We start from the raw sequence: 9,557 nt of genomic DNA on the forward strand, positions 1-9,557 counted from the left end.
CACCTCAATTAAATTTCAACAATTCAAACATAACTCACCCAATTTCAAAATTCCACATTTTTACACATAAACTACCGAATTTCATCAACTCATTTTCTACAAAATCCACAAGTAAATCACATCTCAAAAATTCATAATAATAATTATGAACATATAAATCACACCAAACTTGAATCACCACAAACCACACCTCAAATTTAAATTCCACTAAATAACACATAATCACATTAAATTAATTTTTCACAAAATCACACCTCAAATACATCAAATTTCTTTTCCACAAAATCACAAATAATGTCCTAAATGCAAACTAAAAGTTTGGAAGGAGTCATTACCTTAATGATAGCTCTAACGCGCGATTACGGTACCGTAATTAATTCCGGTAAAATTTAAGTTCGTGACGTCGCATCGAAAACTAGCTCACTAGCACCGCAGCGTGGCAATGAGCAACTTCCTCTTCTCTCACTTCTCGAATGGAAGCTTAGATCTAGTAAATAAATGAGGGTTTGTGTTTTATGGTTTTAGTTTTTGTTTTGGAAAACAAAGGAAGGAAGGAGAAGAAGACCGTGAGTTTGCTTTCTCTCTGTTAAAGCATTCTAGCCTTGCCTTGCTTTCTCTATCATATATATATATATATATATATATATATTATAATAATAAATATTTAAATAAATATCTAGATATTTTTATAAAAATCATCATTACGCGTGTCACCTCACATCACAACACAAACCACTTTTTTTTTTCAAAAGAATATCTACTCTCGCCGTAATTCAATGGGCAGATGAATTTTTCTGAAAAATGCTGCATCTCAGAAATTTTTTTTCTTCGACAAAAGATTCACCGTAATTAAATAAAATTATTCATAGACGAATAATTTTAATCGGGTCTCTAAAAAGATATTTTTGGCATTTAACAAACAAAATACCATAAAATTGGCTAAAAAACCTCAGAAATTCAACACAAAATTCTCCAAAATACATAAATTAGAATTTAAAATTAAGGATCTTACACTTTTCCAACCTTGTCTTTCCCAAATGTTGATTTTTAACTTGGCGTTGACTTTTTACCAAAATGTTGACTTTGCAATAACATTGACTTTCTTGTTTGACTTTTTGCCATGACTTTTTTTACGTTGACTTATGCCATAGTGTTGTCTTTCACCAGAGGCAACTTATCAGAGACAAAGAAAGTCATATGCTTGCTTCATCTCTAGAGGCAAACTGTTAGAGCCAATTGGTCAGATGGAGTTTGACCAGAAGCTTGGTTGCTTCACTAGTGTCACAATTTCGCAAAATTAGATGCAAACTTTCAACAAATGTACTGAGAGCAAAACAGAATCAAAATCAGATGAAGTCTTGGCAAACCTTCTTGTACCATCATAAGCAGAGGCAATATAATGATTTGTATCATCAGATGCAGTGTTTTAAAGGCTCTTTTTTACCCGTTTTGAATGCACAATTTGTTATGTCTTTTTGATAATTCACTAGAGGATATATTCTAATATCCTACATATTAATTATGGCCTTGGAACTACACACTTAAATAAAATATTAGTGCCTAAATTTTTTTCCACAAACTTATTTTGTTATCATCAAAACAAGTAGGATCTTTTGTACTTTTAACATATTTTTATCTCACAATTTCCCCCTTTTTAATGATGATATACATCGATATTTGAGAAAAAATTTAAATTTAAAAAAAAAAAATTAGTAATGGTTCAACAAAGCTCGCCTTCACAGTATGCATGTATGATTTAAAACTGAAAATATTCTGACATGCCTCCTAATACCAAGAAGGAATTGCCAAGTGTTGGGGAAGAAAAATTTCATAAGAAGATTCATATTAAATTTGACTTTCCTGATGAAGGCCTTTTCACCTTTGCTTTAGCTGAAAGAGTCGTCGGGAGATCAGTTGGTGTAGGGGGAAGCACATTGGAAGGCTTTTGACAAGATCAAGGGAGCTTTAGCCAACCATCCAGTACATAGTAAATAATTCAAGTTATACATTACTATTGAGAATGAGTCTATCAATTATTTTCCTGCACTGGATGCCGAGGATGGTACAGACAGAGAAGTTTATTATCTTAGTCGAATCTTGAAAGAAGCATAAACTAGATACATTCTTATTGAGAAATTATGTTTGTCATTATGTTATTCTTGTACTAAACTTGAATAATATTTATTATGAAAAGAAGTTTTAGTTTTGTATAAGATTGAGGGTCAAATATCAAACACTAGCCATCGTCCAGTACAAAAATACAGATCTCGGTCCATTTTTGTCGGGTGGTACGAAAATCGTCTGAAAAGTGCCAATGAAATCGAGGACCGAGAGACCCTAGTAGCATTATTCTCCTAAATTTATAACTGTGTTTCAGATTCTGGGTTAGATTTCATACACTAGCCATCGTCTAGTCCGAAAATACAGATCTCGGTCCATTTTTGTCGGGTGGTACGAAAATCGTCTGAAAAGTGCCGATGAAATCGAGGACCGAGAGACCCTAGTAGCATTATTCTCCTAAATTTATAACCGTGTTTCAGATTCCGGGTTAGATTTCATACACTAGCCATCGTTTAGTCCGAAAATACGGATTTTGGTCCATTTTTGTAGGGTGGTACGAAAATCGCCCAAAAAGTCTAGATGAAATCGAGGACCGAGACACCCTTGTGGCATTCTTCTCCTAAATTTATAATAGTGTTTCGGGTTTCGGGTCAGATTTCAAACAGTAGCCATCGTCTGGTCTGAAAATACGAATTTCGGTCCATTTTTGTCGGGTGGTACGAAAATCGCGCGAAATGTCCATATAAAATCGAGGAGCGGGAGACCCTTGTAGCATTCTTCTCCTAAATTTATAAATGTGTTTCATGTTTCGGGTCAAATTTCAAAAAACTAGTAATCGTTTGATCCGAAAATACGGATTTGGGTCCATTTTTGTCGGGTGGTACAAAAATCGCATGAAAAGTCCAGATGAAATCGAGGACCAGGAGACCCTTGTAGCATTCTTATCTTAAATTTATAACTGTGTTTCGGATTTTGAGTTAGATTTCAAAGACTAGTCATCGTTTGGTCCGAAAATACAGATGATGTCCATGGTCCATTTACTTTCGTGTGAGAGCATGATTGCAGAATGTGGTGCTCCATATGATCATGCTCTTAAATTAACCAACAATGAGCAAAAGCCGAAAACTTTGTGTAATTCTTTAGTTTCAAACACTCATGTTATTGTTGGTAGTGATTCAAACCAAAGAGATGTTGATTCAAACAACATCCCTCAACCTGAAGGACGTTTCAGACACGTATCCATAGTAATTGTGAGCATCATTGTGCAGCTGATACGTATTCAACCTCTGTAGTTGGTAAAGCAATGGTACACTGTTTTTTGCATGACCAACTTATGAGAGATTTACCAAGAAATTGGCAAGCTCCACTTGTGCTCTTCCTTTCAACTTTGTCTCCCGCATAGTCAACATCACAATAAGCTATGAGGTCAAGATTTGAGCATTTTTTATATCAAATTCCAAGATTGGTAGTGCCAACAAGGTATCTAAAAATCCTCTTTACTGTAGTAAGATGATATTCTTTAGGGGAGGATTGAAACCTTGCACAAAGACCAATTGCAAAGAATATGTCAGGTCTACTAGCTGTTAAGTATAACAAGGATTCAATCATCCATCTGTACACTTTTCAGATATTGGAGTTCCTTCATCATCTTTGTGTAGCATGGAGGATAGGTGCATAGGAGTTCCCATACGCTTGGCTGAACTCATGTTATATTTTTTAAGTAGATCCTTGGTGTATTTTTCTTGAGAGATGAAGATGTCGTTTTCTAGTTGTTTAATTTGTAAACTAAGAAAGAATTTCAATTATCCCATCATGCTCATCTCAAACTCACTTTGCATGAGGTTGGAGAAATACTTACACATCATTTCATTTGTGGATCCAAATATTATGTCATCGACATATATTTGTACAATTAACAGATCCTCTTTAAGAGTTTTCTGGAAAAGTGTGGTATCAATTTATCCTCTTACTAATCCATTTTCTTTTAGAAATGAACTCAACCTCTCGGACCAAGATCGAGGAGCTTGCTTTAATCCATAAAGAGCTTTTGAGAGTTTGAACACATGATTAGACTTCTTTTCATCCACAAAGCGGGGAGGTTGGTTAACATATACCTCCTCATTTAAGAAACCATTCAAAAATGCACTTTTGACATCCATTTGAAACAGTTTGATACTTTTATGAGTGACATATGCTAGGAGGATTCTAATTGCTTCAACTCTTGCTACAGATGCAAATGTTTCATCATAGTCAATTCCTTCTTGTTGGTTGTAACCTTGTGCCTCTAGTCTTGCTTTATTTCTAATGACCTCTCCATCCTCATCTAGTTTGTTTCTAAATATCCATTTAGTTCCAATGATGGATTTGTCCAAAGGATGGGGCACAAGGTCCCACACTTTATTTCTTTCAAACTTTGACAGCTCCTCCGTCATGGCGTCAACCCATGATTTGTCACAAATTGCTTGATCAATTTTTTTGGGTTCAACTTGTGATATCATGGCCATGTTTGTATTTTCTTTTAGAGATTGTCTCGTCCTAACACCATCGACAGTATTCCCAATGATCAGATCAAGAGGATGATGCGTTACCATCTTCCATCCTCTTGGAGGTTGTTGAGAAGTTGGATTAGAATCATCCTCTTCGTTTGGATTGTGTACTTTTGAGGACGAATGTTAATCTTCTTCAGATTTATCCATATTTTCTAAACACAAGTCATCAAACTCATCAAAAATAACATGCATGGATTCCTCCACAGTTTGAGTCCAAAGATTATATATTCTATAACCTTTTGACGATGTGGAGTATCCCAAAAAAATACCTTTATCAGATTTTGGATCAAACTTTCCCAAATTTTCCTTATTATTTAGAATGTAGCAATAACATCCAAATATATGAAAATAGGAAATATTTGGTTTTCTGCCTTTCCAAAGCTCATATGGAGTTTTGTTTAAATTTTTTCTGATGGATGCTCGATTTGAAACATAACATGCTGTGTTGATAGCTTCGGCCCAAAAATATTTTTCAATGTTGGCTTCATTTAAAATAGGTCTAGCCATGTCTTGTAAAGTTCTATTTTTCCTTTCAACAACTCCATTTTGTTGAGGAGTTCTTGGGCAAGAAAAAGTGTGAGAAATTCCATTTCAATGTTGGCTTGATCTTTATGTTTTAAAAATAAAACTCATGTAAATCGTGGGAAATCATCAATAATTACAAATCCATATCTTTTTTCACTAAGACTTGGAGTTTTGATAGGACCAAAGAGGTCAATATGAAGAAGCTCAAGAGGATGATTTGTTGAAACAATATTTTTAGAGTGAAAGCTACTTTTAACTTGTTTTCCTTTGGCACGAGCTTCACATACTTTGTCTTTCTCAAAATTAATTTTTGGAAGACCATTAACTAATTCTAATTTTGATAATTTAGAAATAGCGTTCAAGCTTGTATGACTAGCTCGTTTCTGCCATATCCATTTATCTTTTTCAATGGATACAAAAAAAGATTCTGTAGGTAAATAATTCAGATATAACTCATAAATTCTTTTTCCTAATGCCCGAGAAGAAAAATCTTCCCGAAGATGAATGTTTAACCTCGCATAGAGTAGGTTTAAAAATAAATTCAAATGCATTATAACATAGTTGACTAATACTTAGCAAGTTATGTTTTAAACCATCGACATACTGCACATTTTCAATTTTGGCAAAATTATTTTTACCAATAATACATGTACCTTTTATTTGAGCTTTATCATTGTTTCCAAAAGTGATTGATCCTCCATCCTTTATTTCCAAATAAATAAAGAAATGCTTATCCCATGTCATATGCCTTGAGCAGCCATTGTACAAGAATCATGGCTTTCTTTTGTTGATCTGAGGATGTACCTGTGTTAGAGTTTAAAAGTAACTTAGGTACCCATATAGAATTGGGTCCTTGTTGGTTAGTTTTTCCTATTGTGAGGATTTTTCTTTTATGATAACAAATAGAATCATGGTGCCCATTTTACCACAAAATGAACATCCCTTCTTTATGTTCTCAACTTTTCTCTTAGTGTGACAGTTTTTGAAAGTATGTCCAAGTTTTTTTGCAAAAGGTGCATTTTGGCATATCCTCTTCATTTTTTGGTAGGAACAAATTTTCATATAATTTTTGTTTTTGAGAACTTTTAAATCCAATACCAACTTTATCAAAGATTCCAGATTGAGATTCCATTATCTTTTGGAATGTTTCAATGGATTTAATAAAGTTGGTAATGTCATTTTTTAGTTCTTCAACCTCTATTTTCAATATTTCATTTTCTGTATCCTCTTCTAGAGGATGAATTTTGACATTCTTTTTGTTTAAAATTGTTTGTTGCTCAGACAACTTTTTATGAGATAACTGCAAGTCTAGAATGATCTTTTCATACTTCTCATTCTTAGCTTGAAGTTCTTCATTGAGTTTATTTATTTCATAAATTTGATTTTTAAGAAAACCACATTTATGAGATAAAGTGTGTGAGTCATTCAGAAGATTGTCAAATTCTATTTCTAATTTTTCACAAGTAGGACATAGTTCTGTGATGGTTACCTTTTCAGTATCTGATTTTGCAATGAGACAGAGGTTAACATCTTCTTCCTTTTCCTGCTCAGAGGATGACTCGTCACTGTTATCCCAAGTAATCATCATAGATTTATTGCTATAAGGAAATCTTCTTGAGTTCCTTTTGTTTAGAGGACACTCAGTTTTGTAGTGTCCCATTTTGTTGCTTCCAAAACAAGTTATCTGACTTTTGTCAGTTTTTTCTTTTTGAATAGATCTTTTGTCTTGTCCTCTATGATTTATCTTCCTCTGAATTCTTCTAGAAATTAGAGTGAGTTCATCATTTTCCTCAGATAGAGGATACTCTGAGCTTTCCTTTTTTATGACATCTTCAGTCCTCTTGGAGGATGAACTTTCTATTTGATTGGATTTTAGAGCAATCATTTTTCCCTTTTTGCTTGGTTTGTCTGCCAGCAACAATTGTTCGTGAGCTCTTAGAGTTCCAACTAGATTTTCTAATTTCATGTTAGTCAAGTCTCTTGCTTATGTGATGGCAGTCACCATTGGTCTCCAATCTTTTGGTAAACTCCTTAAACTTTTTCTTATCCTCTCTTGGATAGAGTACACCTTTCCAAGAGACCTCAAATTGTTTAGTATGATTGTTAGCCTTGAGAACATTTCATCAATCGTTTCTTCCTCCTTCATTTCAAATAGTTAGAATTCTCTTACTCCCATGTCAATCTTTGCTTCTTTTACGTGACTTGATCCTTCATGATGGATCTTCAAAGTGTCCCATAGTTCCTTAGCGTTTTTGCATTCTTCAACTCTATCGTATTCTTCCTTGCTCAAAGCACACGTTAAAAATAAATGAACTTTAGAGTTTAGGAGTACCTTAGCATTTTCATTTGTCGTCCACTATGCTTCAGGTTTCTCATCGGATGTTGCATCTGTGTTGTTGATTATGATGACGTGATCCCCGTTTTCAACCACATACCACATGTTGTTATCTTTTGATATGAGAAACAGTTTCATCTTACCTTTCCAATGGTAGTAATATGTGCCATCCAAATAGGGAGGCTTGCTGGATGATCCTTCTTCAGGAATATACTTAGCTTTTGACATTTTTTTCTTTTGATCTTATTCTTTTACACGGTTGTTAGATGTAGTTTTTTTTAGAGAACCTTGCTCTGATTCCAATTGATGTAGCTAAATATCACTAGAAGAGGGGTTGAATAGGGATTTTAGTGTTTAAAAATTTTCTCACGTGTTTTGAATCACTATCCTCTCTGAGTGGATGAGAATCAGATGATAGAAATTTAAGCCTTTAAATTTGAGCTAAATAAATGAAAGAGAAAGTATAGAGGATGACACACACAACTTTTATACTGGTTCACCCAATGAAGGCTACGTCCAATCCTCACACACTTGTGAATTTTTATTAATGATCAAACTGATTAACCTCTCACAGAGGTTGGTTACACTTTGTGTATTCTTTAGCCTCACCAAGCTTACAACCTTGTTTCTTACAAGTTTCAACTATTTCCAAGTGTAACTCACGTGGAAATTACAAAGTGATATGAGTATGATGTTTCTCTTTACTTAACACTTTCTAAAAAGATATTTCAAAGATCTAGTGTAAGACTATATAAAGTATAAAGAGAAGATGAAAATTGTTCTTGATATCTTTAAGAATCTTGTTCTTTTTATGTAATGTTGTTGTGTATCTGATAGTGAAGAGCTCTCTGCCTTTTATAGAGATCTTCTTATGCTTTTTCCATGTGTCAAACACTTTACGACCGTTGGGGACTTTAATAAAAAAAGTCCAAGGTCATTGATCATAATTGCATAATTGCCATCAAGCTGTCTTTGGACTAATTCAGTCCATCCTTGTACAAGAGGCTCAAACCTCCTATAAACTTGGACATAAGTTGTCCATTTCCTTTTCCATTCTTCAAGACATGTAAGAATATATTTTTGTTTTGTTAGCTACAACCTTTCTGTATTCGATTTTGAGTATGAATTCATAGAAAAACACAATAATATAGTTTAAACCTCGATCATTGCAAAGAAGTAAAAAAAGCTTCAAATTAAGATAATTTTTTCAAAAATAAATATACCATTACATTAAAAAGGTAATTAAATACAAAATACACTAATATCAAAAACCTCATTAGACTAAAACATAATATCAAAATATGAGCATAAATAAAATAAATTATTAAATATAATTTTAGAGGAGAAAAATATGATCAATTCAATAAATAATTTATTTTGTTTTAGTAAATTAAAAGTTTAAGCTATATTTATGATGAAGACAAATATAAACCAATATTTAGTAAAAATGGTACACCTTTGGTACTTCATCGATTCAATTAGTAAGCTTGATGCTTGTTTTTATAAAAAGATCTTCATATTTATCTTCACGTTCATCTTCATCGAGCGTTATTAAATTTGTACAACAATTGACTTGACGTAAAATTGAATACATAGTTGATCCAATTAAGTTATAATATCAAGATTCCTTTTGAATTGGTGTTGGTATTTCTAAGTCGAGTATAGAAATAATTTAAAATGATACAACTCAGAACCCTGGTTATATCATGAACTTGTATGCATTATTGCATATGCAAATACCAATGGGCTCATAGAGGTAATGAAATGTTGTTTAAAAATAAAGAATACCAAGCAAAACCAATGAGTCAACTAAGGGATAAAAGATAGAAAAAAAATGGAGATCAAAAGAAGAAATAACGAAGAAGAATGAAAAAAAATGTAACAGTGATTAGTTGAGTTTTATAACACTGTTTTTCATTGGCAACCACCATTTTGAAACCAAATATTTTTCTCAAAACAACCACAACATTATTGATTTCGATAGAAGTTTCACAATTTTCTTGAGAATTTTGATTCAATTAGATTATATGTATAAGCAAAGAAAGATGAACAAAAATGTAAGAAACATATATTTTTATTAAGGAATT

Source organism: Cicer arietinum, chromosome 3, assembly GCF_000331145.2.
Source record: "Cicer arietinum cultivar CDC Frontier isolate Library 1 chromosome 3, Cicar.CDCFrontier_v2.0, whole genome shotgun sequence".
Lineage (NCBI taxonomy): Eukaryota > Viridiplantae > Streptophyta > Magnoliopsida > Fabales > Fabaceae > Cicer > Cicer arietinum.